Source organism: Equus asinus, chromosome 20, assembly GCF_041296235.1.
Source record: "Equus asinus isolate D_3611 breed Donkey chromosome 20, EquAss-T2T_v2, whole genome shotgun sequence".
Lineage (NCBI taxonomy): Eukaryota > Metazoa > Chordata > Mammalia > Perissodactyla > Equidae > Equus > Equus asinus.
In genome coordinates this window covers 9,019,322-9,036,235 of record NC_091809.1, presented here as the reverse complement: position 1 = coordinate 9,036,235, position 16,914 = coordinate 9,019,322, and the positions used below count along the sequence as shown (strand labels likewise).

Below are 16,914 nucleotides of genomic sequence, written 5' to 3'. Positions count from 1 at the left end.
TTCCTCCTCCAGGTAATAGCCTTGGGCACAGAAATTCCGGTTCTGAGTCAGCAGATCTTGGGCAGAAAGTTGGATCTAAATTTTTAAAAAGCTCTCATTGAGATTAGGATGCCCAGATGAGCTAGCTCAGAAAAAGTGTTTATTTCAGGAATGCCAAGCATCCCTATGTTCATCACAGCATTTTTCACAATAGCCAAGATGTGGTAGCAACCCAAGTGCCCATCAATGGACGAATGGATAAATAAGATGTGGTATATATACACAATGGAGTAGTACTCAGCCATAAATAAGACAAAATTGTGCCATTTGCAACAACATGGGTGGACCTTGAGGGTATTATGCTAAGCAAAATAAGCCAGACAGAGAAAGACAAATACCAAATGATTTCACTCATATGTGGAAGATAAACAAACGCATAGATAAGGAGAACAGATTAGTGGTTACCAGAGGGGAAGGAGGAGGGGGGAGGGCGAAAGGGATAAAGGGGTACACATGTGTGATGATGGATAAAAACTAGACTATTGGTGGTGAATATAATGCAGTCTATACAGAAACTGAAATATAGTTATGTACTCTTGAAATTTACACAATGTTATAAGCCAATGCGACCTCTATAAAATAATAATAAAAAAAGAATTTCTCACACTGGGTAGTAGGACAGTCCTTGGTAGTTTACCCAGGTGGGAAGTTGTCAAAGAATAGCCAGACCCACAGGGATTCTTGAAGCTCAGAATGAGCAGGCCACCTAATATTTTGAATTTGCAATAAACACAACACATATGCAATACTTTCATATTGTGGTAGAGTCACAAAGTAATACAGCAAACAGAGTAAAACATGAAACTCCTCCCTATCACTAACTCCTCCTGCCCAGTGATTCCAGTCTAGTCCCCTCAGCTTGGTGGACTCTTCCAGTTCCTTGTCTATGCATGCCCTATCTATCTAATACGTATTCAGACACAATTGTATATACCTGGGATTGAATAATAGATATTTTTGGGATTTGCTTTCACATTAATGCTTATCACAGTCATAACATCAAATCTCCAAGATCATTCTATGCTAATACACTTAAATCCATCTGGTTCTTTTTAAGAGTTCCAAAATATCTCATGAATGTGTGCACCATTATTTGTCCAGACAATCCCCTATTGATGGACATATAGTTTGTTTCCTGTCTTCTCCAATATAAAGCATGCTTTAATGAACATCCTTTTGCATATATCTTTATATACATATTACATACTCATGTATTTCTGAAAGACTAGATTCCTGGAAGAGGAATCATTGAGTCAGAGAGCCTTTTATGTTTTGCTGGGTAGACAAAAACCTCACTAAATCCCTAGGAGGGGCCTGGCACTCAGAGCACTGCTCCAAGACACACCCATCACATTGTAGTCCATGTTGTCCTGCAGGGGTGCTATTTACATAAAATGCTTCTGGAGTGGGAGACCTGAAGTTGTAGATCTAGCAGCCATGTACATTCCCCAACACTGGGTGTTTATCTTTTAAAATTTTGACAATTTGATGAGGAAAAATGTTACTTTCTTGTTTTTATTTACACGCTATTTATTATGAGTGAAGTTGAGCTTTACTCAAATATTTTTTCCTCTTTTCTTTACATATTCTGATTAGTAATCCAATGCTTGTTGTATATGTTGGCAATGTTTTCTTTCATTTTTCCATTGTCTTTAATTTTCTTTGTGGTGTCTTTCATCGTACAAAAGTTTTGGATGTTTGGGTAGCAAAATCTCTCAATGTCTTCTTTTATGGCTTCTAGATTTTACACACTGCTTATGATTTCTCACATCAAGGCCATAAAAATATTTTCCAATATTTTCTTCAAATAGTTTTAAGTTTTTTTAATGGTATAATCTCTAATCCATCTAGAATTTTTTATGGGATTGAGAGGAAAAGTTCAAACAAAATTTTTCCCCCAGTGGACGTCTAAATATTCTAATGCTCCTTGTTGCATAGTCCATTCTTTATCCAGTAATTTGAACATAAAATAAATTATTGGTTAGCTATTCATTCCCAAGTGGAGTTCCAGAAAAGTCTTTAGCCATCATGTCTGTCATAAGGTCAAAGAACAAAAATAAAATAACCTTATTTGAATAAATACTGATGAAATTAAGCAGCCGTACCTGCTTAAAAACAACAAACTCTAAGAGTTAGAAATAAAGGAAATAAAGGGAGGTTTCCTTAACAATATAATTACCTTTATCTTAAACAAATAGTTCACATGTACATACAGGAGAAAAGAGAGAGGCATTCTTCATTAAGCCAGGAATGAAGTAAAGATGATACCATCACAATTGTTCATTATCCATGATCTGATCAATGCAATAAAGCACAAATGAAGAGTTATGGGGAAGGAGACAAATTATGGTTATCAGTAGAAGATTAAATTGCTTTCTTAGGAAATCTTAGAACTAGAAGAACTACTTGAATTACTCCATAAATTGGCTGGATTTAGGATAAGTGTTTGGAAATCAATTTATTTCCTCATACCAATAGAAGCCAGCCCAAACAGGTAAAGGAAAACTTCCAGATGTTAATAAGGACCCAGTTTGCTAATGTCCTCCTTTCAACATTCTCTAAAAATGACCCATGAAATTAAAAATAAGAGAAACTGGTGTCATTGTCAGGAACTAGGAAATATGCCAACCATATGCCAGGCCTCTAAGCAAGTTGGCAGCCAGCTGGGACTAATGACAATAAACACTGTTATGTATTATTACTGCTACACTTCTTTGAAACTGGTATTGTGCTAAGGCCATATACGTGTTGTTCATTTAATCCTTGCGTCAATAAACCTATCTGGTAGGTATCCTTATCTCATTTGTCAAATAAGATGTATTTGATCAAGGTCAGAGGGTGGCGAATCTCAGCTTGAAAACCAGGTAGATGTTCTTCTGAAATCCGTACTCTTGCATTATCAGACCTCTTGACTCTCAGGCCCCAGAGGTGTAACTAGATGGTGAGGGAATCTGGAGGGAGGTGAAGGTGAGAAGAGGGCAAAGGGGGTATTTGGGGGCTCAGAGTGGCAAGTCCTCAGAGCGGCTAGGGGGAGACCACCCATAACCACCTCATAAATGAAGCACCGAAATGTGCAGAGCTTCTCTTTCATCTAATGCTCTGGCAGGTAACATCAAGATCCACAGTGAACACAGTGTGAGGCTCGGTGAAGTTAGGAGGTGATCCAAGGTCACACAGATGCCATTCAGAAATGTGGAGATTTGCCTCCAGAGTGCCTGTGCCTCCACAGGCAATGCTACAGGATGCACACCGGCCTCCCACCCTAGCTGTGCTGAGGGGACAAATGGTGGGGAGTCTTGCTTTCCTAGCCCAGGCCTAAGGCAAGGGGCCAAGGGAAACAAGAAATAGGGGCTGGCCGTCTCTTTAGGGGTAGAGATCAGGGAAGAGTGACAGCCTAACTGGAAGGGCCTCAGTAGCCAGAGGGGTCAGAGCCACACAAAGCCTCCTTTTCTTCTTGTCTTGGCACAGGCAAGACCATGCTGGGTGGGCCGGGTCACCTCCTCTCCACAGAGATGGAGGGGGACCACTAGCCCCGGGCCACGTAAGTTATGGTAAGAGAAAGTGAAGCAGTGGGGTGTGGGTATGGAGGTCTCTGTTGGGAGATGGAAAGCTGAGTGGGGCAGGGGTCTTGACAAGTTGAAATTTAAGAAGTGCTTTCTTTTAAAAAAATAAAATATACTCCCTGTCTTGCATGCAGTCCCGAATTCTCCCCGGTAGGGAGGGAGATATAGGAAGATGGGAAAACCTGCTGGGTACAGGGAGAAGTGAAGTGTGTGGGGAGGGTAGAGGTTTGATATGAACAATTATAATATCAATAATTGTAGTCCTAATAGCCAATATTCGTTGCTTCTGACTTGGTGTCAAGCACGCTCTGTCGCTCAGTTAATCGCCGCTGCCGCTCTACCAGGTGGGTTTGCTGGTTCACCCAGAGCTTTGCAATAGCAGTTTCCCAACCAGTGTCTTTTGAAGTGATGAATCCACATTTAAATGTGGAGGAAGCCGGCCAAATGGTGTCTAGCAAGGTATCCCACCTGCTCAGCTTTGGGATATTTTTGCACAGATTCACATAGCTCATGTCAATTTAGTTCATTGTAAAAGCCATTGACATTTCCTGAGAACAAGTTCATCCGTGATTCCAGGATCCTCTGTGGGCTTGGTGGGTAGGGAGTCAGTTGGCATGTCCCTCAGCTCTTTGAGAACTTTGTCTGCAGTGTTCTCTAGGAAGATCTCATTTTGCTCCTTGAGGTTGGAGTTGGGGTAAAATGTAAGCTGTCTGAGGACCCTGCTTGGCTGACTATTCAAAGCATTTGAGAGTTGAATTCCTCAGCGGGGGGAGCAGGAAATTGAGTTCAAACCTGGCTCTACCTTACTGGTTGTGTAGCCTTAGGCGGGTCACCTCTCTGAGCTTCAGTTCCCTCACTAGCAAAGAGGGAGTAAGAAGAACACCTACTTCACAGCAGAAGATGTGAATTCCCTTGCCTTTCTCTGACCTGCCTCCTTGAGCTTTCCTGAGCCTGTCACTATTGTTTCCTTTCTTATTCATTTGCAGGTTGCGAGTTTCCTGAGGGTAGAAAGGGTGTCAGCAATGCCTGACTGGCCTGCAGAGGCCCTTAGAGGGAGTTCAAGATTTCCAGGGAGTCAGGAAAGTCAGCTGCTGACCCAGGAAGAGCCAGAAGCTCCCTCTGCTTCCTGAAGCGGGTGCAGAGTCAAGGTCCTGTGCAGGAGGTCTTTGAACGTGAGTAGGGTTTTTCTAAGCAGTGTGTACTGCGTGCTGTGGAGATTGGTGGGGTGTGGGCGGGTGATAGGAGAGTGAAGGGCAATAGCTCTGGGGGAATGTTTGGCCAGGTTATTGAGGGCCTTGAAGGCCACTCTCAGGAGAGTCAGTCTTTAAGCCGTAGGCAGAGGTGCTTGCAGGGTTTTTGGCTGAAGCACGACACAATCATGCCCCACCCCCTTCTTCTTTTTTAAAAATCTTTTTTCTTTGAAGTAATTTTAGACTTACAAAAATAATACAGCAAGTTCTTGAATACTCTTTACCAGCTTCCCCAAGTATAACATCTTACATAACTACAGGAGAATTATCGAAGTCAGGAAATTAGCATTAATATACTACTGTTAAAGAATCTACAGACTTTATTCAGATATGGCCAGTTCTCCCACTAATGTTCTTTTTCTGGTCCAGGATGTAATCCAGGATCCCACACTGCGTTCAATTGTCATGTCTCTTTAAGGACTCTTTAATGTAGAACAACTCCTCAGTCTTTTTTTTTTCTCTCATAACTTTGACAGTTTTTAAGAGTCCAGGCCAATTATTTTTGTCTTTCGTGACCTTGACAGTTTTGAAGAGTACTGGCCAATTATTTTTGTAGAGTGTCCCTCAACTTGTATTTGATGTTTTCTCATGATGAGGTTGAAGTTATCCATTTTTGGTGAGCATCCCACAAAAGTGATGTTGTGTCGTTCCCAGTGCATCATATCAGAAGGCACATGTGATATTGCTGTGTCTCATTACTGGTGATGTTCACTTTGGAAGATGATGTGGTAAAGATGATGTCTGCTAGGGTTCTCCGCTATAAAATTACTGCTTTCCTTTTTGTAATTAATAAGTATTGTTTGGGGAGATACTTTGAGACTATACAAATCTTTTTATCATTACTTTCAACTACCTAATTCTAGCATTCACTGATGATTCTTGTCTGCAATATGTATTACCTTTGATTTTCCAAAGGTGATTTCTATTTGCATAATTCCTTCTCCATTTATTAATTGAAATTCAGTTGTAAGGATGAGCTGTACCTTCCCTATTTATTTATTCAGTTATTTATTCCAGTATTAACTCATTGATATTTATTTTATTCTACAGATTATAATCCATTACTAACATTTTTTGTTTTGTTGCTCAAATTGTCCCACATATAGTCATTAGGAGCATCTTCAAGTTGGCTCCTGCGTCCTTTTGAAATACTCCCATTCTATTTTGAGCACTTCCTTACTTTCTGACACCACAAGATGTTTCAGGCTCATCTTGTATTTTCATTGCCCCCTCCCTAGACTCAGTCATTTCTCCAAGGAACCCTGGTTCCTTTTCTTGGAGAATGACATCTAGAAATGAAGATCTGGGTGCTGAGTGTGTTCATTGCACTGAGGCGTCATTGCTTCTAAGCCCTGTCAGCAGACAGAGCTGGGGAATATGGGTTAGCAGTTCTTTTTATGGGCATTCTAGGATTGTGCAAATAAGAAAATATATTATATTTAATGGGAGCTACATTTCTCACTGTTGAAGAAAGGAATTGCAAATGAGGAAAGGGGAGAGGGTAAAATGAGCCCTGTTGTCTTAGATTGGAATCAGCGGTATCAGCATGAATTCATCGTTTTTTATATATATATACAAACTGATAGATATAGAAATAAATATGACCTAGCAATTCCACTACCAGGTATATACTTAAGAGAAATGCATGGCATAAGAAGATATGGACAGGAATGTTCACAGCTGTACTATCATAATAGTCCTAAAATGGAAACTACCCAAATTCGTATTGACAGCAGACTAGATAATGAATGGATCTACCACTAGATGCAACAATATGGATGAATCTTGGAAAAATACAATTAATGAAAGAAATTTTCGCAAAAAAAATCTGTGTGATTCAATTTATATGAAGTACAAACACAGGCAAAATTAATCCATGTTGTGAGAACTCAGTATTGAGTGACTTTTGTGTGTGCTGCGGGTGGGTGGTGACTGAGAAAAATGAGGGGGCTTCTCAGATGCTGGTAATGTTCTGCAATTTGATCTGGGCGCTGGTTACACAGGTGTGCTCAATTCTTAAGATGTATACATGTTATACTTCAATAAAAAGTTTAAAAAAAATCTCTATCTCCTAGCTCTAAACTTCATGTTATCTTCATTTCCCCTCAGCGGCTGCAGCAACCCATTAACTGAATACAACAGGACCCACCACTAAACCTTAGGCATTAGAATTTAATTCTTTCCCTTAATCCTAATTGAAAGATCATGTAAACTGGTATTAACCTTCAATAATCTAATCTGGCCCCCTCACCCTCCTGGTTCCTTCCAGACTATGCGTGTTTGGTATTAGCCTTCCAGGGCTAGGACCCTTGATCCAGCCCCACCTGGTGGTGTAGGGTGGGAAAAGATTATTTAGGCCCACTCGACTAGAAGGGTGAGTAGGAGGGATAAGATTAGGGTTGTTGAAGGTTAACACCATCTCTGATCTTCCAGTTACTGCCTTCCAGGTTTTCTCATCTAAGATTAAGGGCAAGAATTAACTCTAAGGCTTCCATTTTTGTGAAGAATTATAATGAATAGGGCTTCTGTCCTGTGTGCTATTAAAAGGTACATTAAAAAAAAGATAAAATCATGACTGTCAAACAGATATAAAATAAACATGTGTTAAGTGATTTATAAATAGTGATTATAAAATAAACATGATTTAATTCTCTATTTCACAGAGAAACCAGAGGATGGATGCTTGTGACTGTGAACTGTCCACCCATTAGCATTTTAGCAGACTAGCAGAGTTCACAAATTTCTGCAGCTATATGTGTCCTGTATAGTAAAACTTCTTTGACAAAAATGAACATGTTCATTAACAGACCCAGAGATATAGGCTCTCTGTAGACGTAAAAAAAGGAGCAAAAGTATATAAAGTTAAATTATGCTCGGTATGCATGTTTCAGTATTCCACTTTGCTTAGAAATTATCCAGGGGCTGGTGCTGTGGCTGAGTGTTTAAGTTTGCACGGTCCACTTTGGCAGCCCAGGGTTTTGCCAGTCAGATCCTAGGTGCAGACATGGCATAGCTCAACAGGCCATGCTGAGGTGGCGTCCCACATAATACAACCACAAGGACCTACCACTAGAATAACAACTATGTACTGGGGGGCTTTGGGGAGAAGAAGAAGAAGAAGAAGAAAAACCCCAGAAGACTGGCAACAGTTGTTAGCTCAGGTGCTAATCTCAAAAAAAAAAAATTAAGTACCCAGTGAATATCCATCAATTAAATTAATCAGTCCAAGCTCTTAAGTTACTTAAAGATCCTGGAAAATATCTTCAAGCTGATAAACGACAAAATGTATTAACTTTTGAAATAAAATTCATCAGCATAACAGTTCAACTTTGTTAAAACAAATTTGCATTTATAAATTTAAACAATATGTAAAAGTACTGCTAGCCTATTTGATCAGTAAACATGCATAAGTTTAGGAAAAAGCATACCAAAGTAGAATTAAAATGTATACTCCTATCATACAAATAATTAATGTGCAAGTTTCAAGAGTTATTTTATTCACATATAAGCAAATAAATGTGGATATATATACACACACATACACCTCCTGTTCTATCACAAATATTAGCATTTGTACTCCTCATTTGTTTCTACTTGTATTTTAGAGATCTTTCCATATCAGTACATAAAAGAACTTCCTCATGCAGTTTCTTTTAAAGCTGCATAAAATTTTATTATATGCTATGGCAAATAATGCTGCAATGAAAAATCTTGTCCATACATTACTTCCATGCATCAGAATATATCTTTATTCCTAGGTCAAAGGTTATGTGCATTTACATTTTGATTGATAATGACAAGTTGCCTTATAGAGGTGGTTTAATATACACTCATCAGCAGTGTATAAAAATGCCTTTTTCCTCACACAAGCTCCAAGTGTGTTAGAAAAGTTGAATATTTTTCTCAACATGATAGGTGGAAAATTGTTCTCTGAGTACTGTTTTAATTTGCATTTCTTTTAATATGAGTGAGGTTTAATATCTTTTAAAATATCAAAAACTATTTATATTTCCTTTTCTGCGACCTAGATGTTCATATCATTTACTCTTTTTTCTATTGTGTTATTAGGCTTTTTCTTATTGAATTGTGGAAGTTCTTTATATATTAGAGAACTTCACTTTTGTCTGCGATATGAGTTGCATATATTTATTCCAGTTTCATGATTGTCTTTTCAGTCTTCTTACAATTGTTTTAACATAAATTTTTTTATTAACATAAATTTTAAATTTTTTGTAGTAAAATTTACCAGCATTTCTGTTAATACTTTTTTAATGACATTTGTGTTTTATGTTGTAGACAAACCTTTCCTACTACAAGGTTTAAAAGTATATATACCCATTTTTTTCTAATACTTCATGTTTTCAGGGTTTTTAACATTTGAATCTTTTTTTCTCCACAAATAGGATTTTTTATTTATCACCATTAAAAGTCTGAATTTTAAACAGATTCTTGGGCTGGTGGCTTGCATTCATCTTTAGCACCTGTCTCATCCCCACTAGCTTTTCCACAACCTTCTCCATGAAACTCCATGACTTTTCCCAGTTCAAACTTGGGCTTCTTCAGCATTTTTACTTTTCCAACTAAGACATCATGGAGTGGATAAATAGATTGGCAAGCCTTTTCTGTGTCTTTCCAATGCTGTCTGGAATCAGTTTACTGACTACTTCTTTCAAGTCATCTGTCTGTACCTCTTGGGTCATGACTTCCATCATCTTCTTCCAGATTTGGCACGCCTGTTGGTGCTGAGCATAAGAGGTCTACTGAATCTGATTGTTGTGTTTTTTAGTAAAACCAACACAGAGAAGACGAGGCAAATAACCATTGGTAGTCTTGATATCAACAAGAGAGCTTCAATCATGGTCTGCCGTTTTTTGACCATAGAGCACATTCTGTCATAAGTAAGATCCACACCATGGAAATTAGATAGACAGTTTTTGCCCTGAACATCCTCAGTTATTAGCTTGAATTTTCTAAGTGCAACTTGATCATTCTGCAGATCAACAGGGCTCACTTCAAACACACAACCCTTGAGGCCGTCAGGTGTGATTTTGGTCCCTTGAGTTCTCATGACTAGTTTTCCTAATATTTCTTATATATATATTTTAAAATATATTTTTATATTTGTTTATTATTTATTTATATATATTTTATTTTATATATATATATTTTATGTATATTTTTAAAGGACTATTAGCCCTGAGCTAACATCTGCCACCAATCCTCCTCTTTTTGCTGAGGAAGACTGGCCCTGAGCTAACATCTGTGGCCATCTTCCTCTACTTTATATGTGGGCCGCCTGCCACAGCATGGCTTGCCAAGCAGTGCTAGGTGTGCACCTGGGATCCAAACTGGCAAACCCTGGGCCACTGAAGTGGCACATGTGAATGGTTGCACCCTCAGGCTGGGCCCCCACTATTTCTCATATGAACATAGCTGGTGCTTTCACATCATACAAATCTTTCTTAAAAATTGGATCAACCACTTTCTTCTTGGCTCCCTTTTTGGTACCTTTCTTAAAGTGCTTGTTCTTGCTGATTGCCATGGTGCTACTCAGAGAGCCTAAAGGGCTACATTTGAATCTTGAGGTAAATGTGACTCATACCAATTCTATATTTTTCCAGATGACTATCTAGTTTCCCCAGAAACATTAATTACACAACTTTTTTTTCCTATACTGATTTTAAAATTTGCTTAGGAACCATACAAAATTCCTCCATATATTTAGGTCTTTTTCTGGACTATCTATTCTGTTTATTTGTTATGTTGGTTATTCATGACCAGTTCTATCCTCTTTTCATTACTGAAGCTTTATAATATGCTGTAATATCTGATTGGTATAGTTCCTCTTCTTCTGTTTTTGATTTTTTTCCTGGTTCTTCTTGACTTTATTTATCTATATGAACTTTAGAATCAGCTCATTTGATTATAAAAGTATTTCATTTGTAGCTTATTTAATTTATAAAATAACTTAGAGAAAATTGCTATCTCCATGATCTTGATTCTTCTTGTCCAAGAGCATGGTATGTCTTTCCACTTGTTCAAGTCTTCTTTGGTGTCCCCCAATAGCATTTCCAAGTTTTCTTCATGGAGATTGTATCAGTTAGCTTTTCCTGTATAATAAACCGTCCCCAAACTTAATGCTTTTTTTTTTTGAGGTTTCTACAGTGATTTATTGTTCATTATTTCTACAACTTTTTCATGAAGATAATTCACATATTGAAAACATCCTCAAACATTTAAAAGACATTATCACTTTAAATAACTGACATTTTACTAGCAAAGTTATGAGAATCTACAACACTAAAATTCTTCTTACTTTTTTAAAAGAAAGAACACTGATGAACTAGTGGACACAATTTCCCTTCTTTGCGGAGCTTATCAGTGTCAGTTGCAACTCCAATAAAAGTTACATTGACAAATATTCTTGGCACAGTTCTTTCACCAGTCATTTTGTAAAGAACATCTTGAAACTGGCTTCCATATTCAAGTATGTCCAATTCTACCACTTTATAATTAACATTTGTGTAATGGAAAAGTTTTTTTGCCATTGTACAGTAAGAATGAGATATTTTTGAGAAAATTACCACACAATTATCAGAAGTCGTTACTTGGATCCGATTCACAGGAGCAATTGCTGACTTCCCCAAAGATGGTGATGTGCCGTTCTCCATCCCTGATGCCGCAGTGCCCACTGCCTGCCAAACCAGCCCCCTGAGCAGATGGAGATGACTCCCCATCAGCGCCTTGCAGCACCAGGAGGGCATGGTGGGAGCGCAGGGCTGCAGCGAGCAGAGGGGCGGGTGACCGTGGCCTGGGACAGCTTGCCTCCTCTGGCCGGCCCTGCCCCTAAAGGTTTTAAACCACAAGCTATTATTTAGTGCATGATTCTGCAAGTTATCAGTTTGTGCTGGGCTCAGCTGGGTGGTTTTTCTGTTGGTCTCCTCTGATCTCAGGTGGACTCACTTATGAACCTGATCGGCTGATGGGATAGCTAGGACTAGTAGCCTTTTGATGGCCTTGTTTGGGAGGAATAGAATGACTACATGGTATCTCATCCTTCAGAAGGCTAGTCCAGGCTTTGTACATGATGTCTAATACTCTGAGATTTTCAGTTAGCTCTTCAAAATTATACGCAAAATTGCAGGTGCATTTGTGTGAGTATGTGTGCACACTCAGGGATTTAGGATTATCAAATCCTAAAAGAGGTCCATAATCCCAAAGAGATTAAGAACCAAAGGGCTGTGATCCTCCTGTGATAGAATTGAGGTAAAGGTCCTGGTTCTCTCTTCCCAATAGCATGAAGCGTCCTCCCACCTTGGGTTCTTAAGTAACCAATACTATGTCACTGTGAGCGACCCTGGGGTGCTCTCTATTCTGCCCATCCTCAGCCTGCAGAAGTAGACTTTCTCCCAGTCCTCTGGGCTGAGGTTCCTCCTTTCAGGCTCTACTACTGACCTATCACCTCAAATTTGGTTCTCCTGACTGCTCCACCTTTCCATGATCTAAGTCTCATATACTGTTGGTAGGAATGTAAGTTTGTACAGCCTTTGTGGAGGGCCATTTGCCAATGTCTACAATAATTTTCAATGTGATGCCCTTTGACTTTGCAATTTCCCTTCCAAGAATCTACTCCATACATAATGAAACAAGTGTATAAAAATGGTATGTGGTATACTAAGCAGATGTTAAAATGAATGAACTATATCTATGTATACCAGCAGGAAATTACTTGCTAGACTTATCATTGAATAAAGGAAGCAAGTTGCAGAAGAGTGTGTGTAATACAATCCCATTCATAAACAAAAGTATGTCTATGAGTATGTATGCATGTATATTATACACTCTTTCATTCATACCTATTTTTATATATATAGCCGATATCTAGAAAAGTGCACATTCAACTGCTAAAGTGTAATTGCTTTTCTACACAAGGGTTAGGTTGAGAGTGAGGGTACTGGGATAATGGGGAACTTCATGTTAGACATTTCTCATTGTTGAACTATTTGGTGTTTCACAGCAAGCACAGGATACATTTGTGATAGCAGTAACAGTAATTCTTGTTGCAGCCAAGCTCATCTTTGTCCAGAAAAGGAAATTGAGGCCCACAGAAAGGGCCTTGCCCAGGTTTAGGCAGTAGGTTAGCAGCAATGAAGTGGAGAGGGGAGCCGATGAGGAAGCAGGACTTAGAGGGAGAATAGGTGAGCAGAGGAGGCCCAGCTGGGGAGACGCATAGAAAATGTACTGATCATAAGGAGCAGGAGGGGCTTGGCACTGCCTCCTAAACTCTGAGTGTCCCTGGTCCAGTGAGAAAGTGAACAGGGCTTTGGGACTCAGCTTTGCAGCACAAGGCACAGTCCCTGAATGTGAAGGTGACCACGATGCCAATGGGAGATGATGCTGATGACTAGTTCTAACTACAGCTGAGGGTGAAGTGAGAAGTGTAGTGGGTGCCAGAGAGCAGGGTGGAGAGGCCCAGGGGTCACGAATTCCCCTTTCAAACGTTTTCTGTGAAGGAGCCCCTGTCATCACTTCCATTTTAGAAAAGGGTTTGAGAATGGATAAGAAACCTGCCCGAGGTCACCCTGGACTCCAAAGCTTGCTCTTAAGTGTGAACATGCTCCAGACTGTGCCTTGAGCCCTGAGTATGGCCTAAAGTTACATAGTCCTTGGACACCGTTCAAATCACAATTAAATTGAGCATGTTGCAGCACAAATTTGAAAACCACTGAACTTGACTAAGAAGGAACAAAGAAACAAAGAAAAAAAAGGCCTATGCAAGTATCTTTGCCCTGGAACAATTTTGCTTTTAACTTAATTCCCTAGGACTACAGGGTAGATGAATGGAGAATTCTAAAGTGTTCCTACCAGTCTGCAGATTTTATTTCTTAAAAACTTAAAATATATTGAGAAATTTGTATGTTGTAAAGCTTAAATGGGGGAGTGGGTTTGCGTGTTTCTGACACAGGTATAAATGTAGTTTGTAGGGGCTGGCCCGGTGGCACAGCGGTGAAGTGCGTACGTTCCGCTTCTCAGTGGCCCGGGGTTCACCAGTTCGGATCCCGGGTGCAGATATGGCACCACTTGGCAAGCCATGCTGTGGCAGGCGTCCCACTTCCAGTGACAGGGAACTCACTACTTCTCCCAGTAAATTGTCTATCACTAGTAGATAGTGCTTCTGGAATTTTTTGGAATTTTAAAGCTGGAAACTTATAAATCATCAAGTGTAACTGCCTCATGAGGAAACCCAAGTTCAAGAGGTGGAATGATTTGCTCAAGATTGCATGGCTAGTTAAGTGGCAGCTGCTACCCTCTTTTGCCTTCTGCTCTTGCTCACTAAGTCCATTTTCCTTAATGCATCTGAGAGCCTTGGTACTGCATCCACCAACGCCCCCCACACTCCCCAAAGAACAGTTCCTGGAGGCCCCAGGCTGTCTGTTTGCGGGGCCTCTTTGGATCACAGATTATATATATATAAAAATATATATATATATATAAAAATATATATATATATATACACACACACACACACACACACACTTTTTTTTTTTTTTGGTGAGGAAGATGGTCCCTGAGCTAACATCTGCGTCCATCTTCCTCTATTTTGTATGTGGGACATGGCCACAGCATGGTTTGATGAGTGGTGTGTAGGTCCACACCCAGGATCCAAACCTGCGAACCACGGGCTACCAAAGTGGAGTGCCAAACTTAACCACTATGCCACCTGGCCAGTCCTAATCCCAGACAATATTGAAGGTTCACTGACCCATCCGTGGAACCCATGATGAGAACCTCCATTTTAGAACTTCTAAGTGATGAAGGCCAAATTCTCCTTGCTACATTCTGTAAGACAATCCTCCTCCTCCACCCCACAGTCACAGGGCTGATTCAACTCTACTCTGCTCCTGGGCTCAGCCCAGCCTTCTCTAATCCCAGTGGCCCCTTAACCTCCACCTTGACCCCGCTTGAAGATGCCTGGTCTCAGGCTCACAGGCCCCCTGAAGGCTGATATCCGTTTACTAACCCGCTCCACCTAGTCTGGAGAAAGAGTTACAGCTGAATTGCTTGGAACTCTCTTCCCCACAGTGACTATGGAAGAATGGCATATGTACATGCTCAGGAGAGGGGCCTGGCCCTGCCCACCCCCAGAAGCCCTCTGTGCTGCTGACACGACCTTGGATGATGCCTCACAGAGAGGGCAGCATGGCCAGCTCTGTGTTCCTGAGCTGGCCCCTCCTCCTTTTTTGAAAAAAGTTATTTTATTGAGGTCATATTGGCTTATAACATTATGCAAATTTCAGGTATACATTATTGTATGTCAGTTTCTGTATAGATTGCACTGTGTTTACCACGGATAGTCTGGGTTTTATCCATCACCATACATATGAGCCCCCGTACCCCTTCACCCTCCACCCACTCCCTTCCTGTCTGGTAACCACTAATCTGTTCTCCTTGTCCGTGTGTGTGTTTATCTTCCACATGTGAGTGAATTCATGCAGTATTCGTCTTTCTCTGTCTGGCTTATTTTGCTTAACATAATACCCTCAAGGTCCATCCATATTGTTGCAAATGGCTCTTGAATTAACTAGTTGTGGTGAGAAATCAGAAGGCATCACTGGGATCTTTTCCTGGCCTGAGTCTCTGCTGCACAGTTCCTCAGTGGCTTCAGAGGGGGCTGCTCTGGACAGTCCTTGCTCAGACTCGTGTTCAAATGGAAATGTCTTTTCTTAATAGATGCCATTTCAAAGAGGCATTTCAAATGAATCCCTTGCTTGAAGTAGAAATGGAATAATTTCTATAAAGGGAATTAGATGGTGGAGTCTGTTTTAAATACCTATTTCACAGAGCAATGTATTTCACTGTGAATATATTGAATCCAGGGAATGATTTTATACTATGGTCACATCTGTAATTTACAACCAATAGGCCATGAATACACGTTACAAACACAGGCTTTAGAGTCACAGGGATACAGGTTTGATTCCTGGTTCTACCACTCACTAGCTCTGATTGTTAACAAGCTACTTAATTTCATTAGGCCTCAATTTTTAAATTGGGAAAATAGAATGGCAGTGCCCACCTCCTAGGGGTTAAGGTGAGGATTAAATGAAAAGATGCAAGCAAGGCTCTAATCATAATGCCTGGCACACAGTGAGTATTCAGTTAAGGTTTGTTCTTTTCATTAACATAGAAGTCATTCTGTGGGATTCCTGCAGATTCAGAGGATGTAATGGGATTTCATAAGGAGTTCCTGCCTCTGGCCAACAGTGTGTTTTGCAACAGGTGTGACAGGATGCCAGTACAACACTACTGACATGTTGAAAATTGAAATTTCATAATATATTTATTTTCAGTTTCCTAGGAAATACTTTGTAATACCCACAACATAAGCCTGGCAAACTGGCTGTGCAGATGTTAAAGCTTCATAAATGCTGTAAATACCCCAATTCTGTGTACATGTGCAACGTATTATTGCTTCACGATTAACCCTGGCAAAAAAACCCCTAGTCTGCAGAGTGTTTACAATATTTGTGCATTGCTATGGATACAGTGTCAAAGGCAGGTGCCAGCAACATGAACTGGATGTAGGGGCTTATGGCAGCTAACAACGATGGAAACTATTCTTACTCTTAATGCATCATTCTTGGATAATATTTACAAGATATTTGGGAGGTGAAGCATGCTGTGGAGAACATTACTTTGGATGTTTTGTGCAACACTACTGAGAGGGAGCTTGGTGAAATATTGAGGAGGTGGGGACCTAGGTCTGCCACCACACTGGCTGTGTGACATTGGTGGTTACGTTCATTTGTAGGTGCTCAGTTTCTCCCAGTGTAAAGAGGTGTGTATGTGTGTGGGGTGTTTATCTTAAGATTTCTGCAGTCCCTTCCAGCATTCTGATTACAAGTGAACCACGAACATGGTTTCATCTCATATCCTGTGTAGTTTGATGCAATTCTGGCTAAGTAGAGCAAAATTAAGATAGATTTGTGGAGGTGTCCAAGATTAGCTATGCTAGTTGGCCAGCCTGGACTTTCTTTTTCTATTGTTATCTGTCTTGTTCA

At 40.1% G+C, this 16,914-nt stretch overlaps 1 long non-coding RNA gene and 1 pseudogene across 2 annotated transcripts in view; one reads left to right on the top strand and one right to left on the bottom strand.

The window, feature by feature from the left end:
• The window catches only part of LOC139041252 (uncharacterized), a 42,998-nt gene that overhangs the window by 10,999 nt on the left and 15,085 nt on the right, over positions 1-16,914 (top strand). For both annotated transcript variants that reach the window (XR_011496069.1, XR_011496070.1), the window contains exon 2: positions 4,589-4,774. This is a non-coding gene — a long non-coding RNA (uncharacterized lncRNA). The remainder of the gene's footprint in view (positions 1-4,588; positions 4,775-16,914) is intronic.
• Positions 7,516-10,394, bottom strand: LOC139041076 (small ribosomal subunit protein eS1-like; annotated as a pseudogene).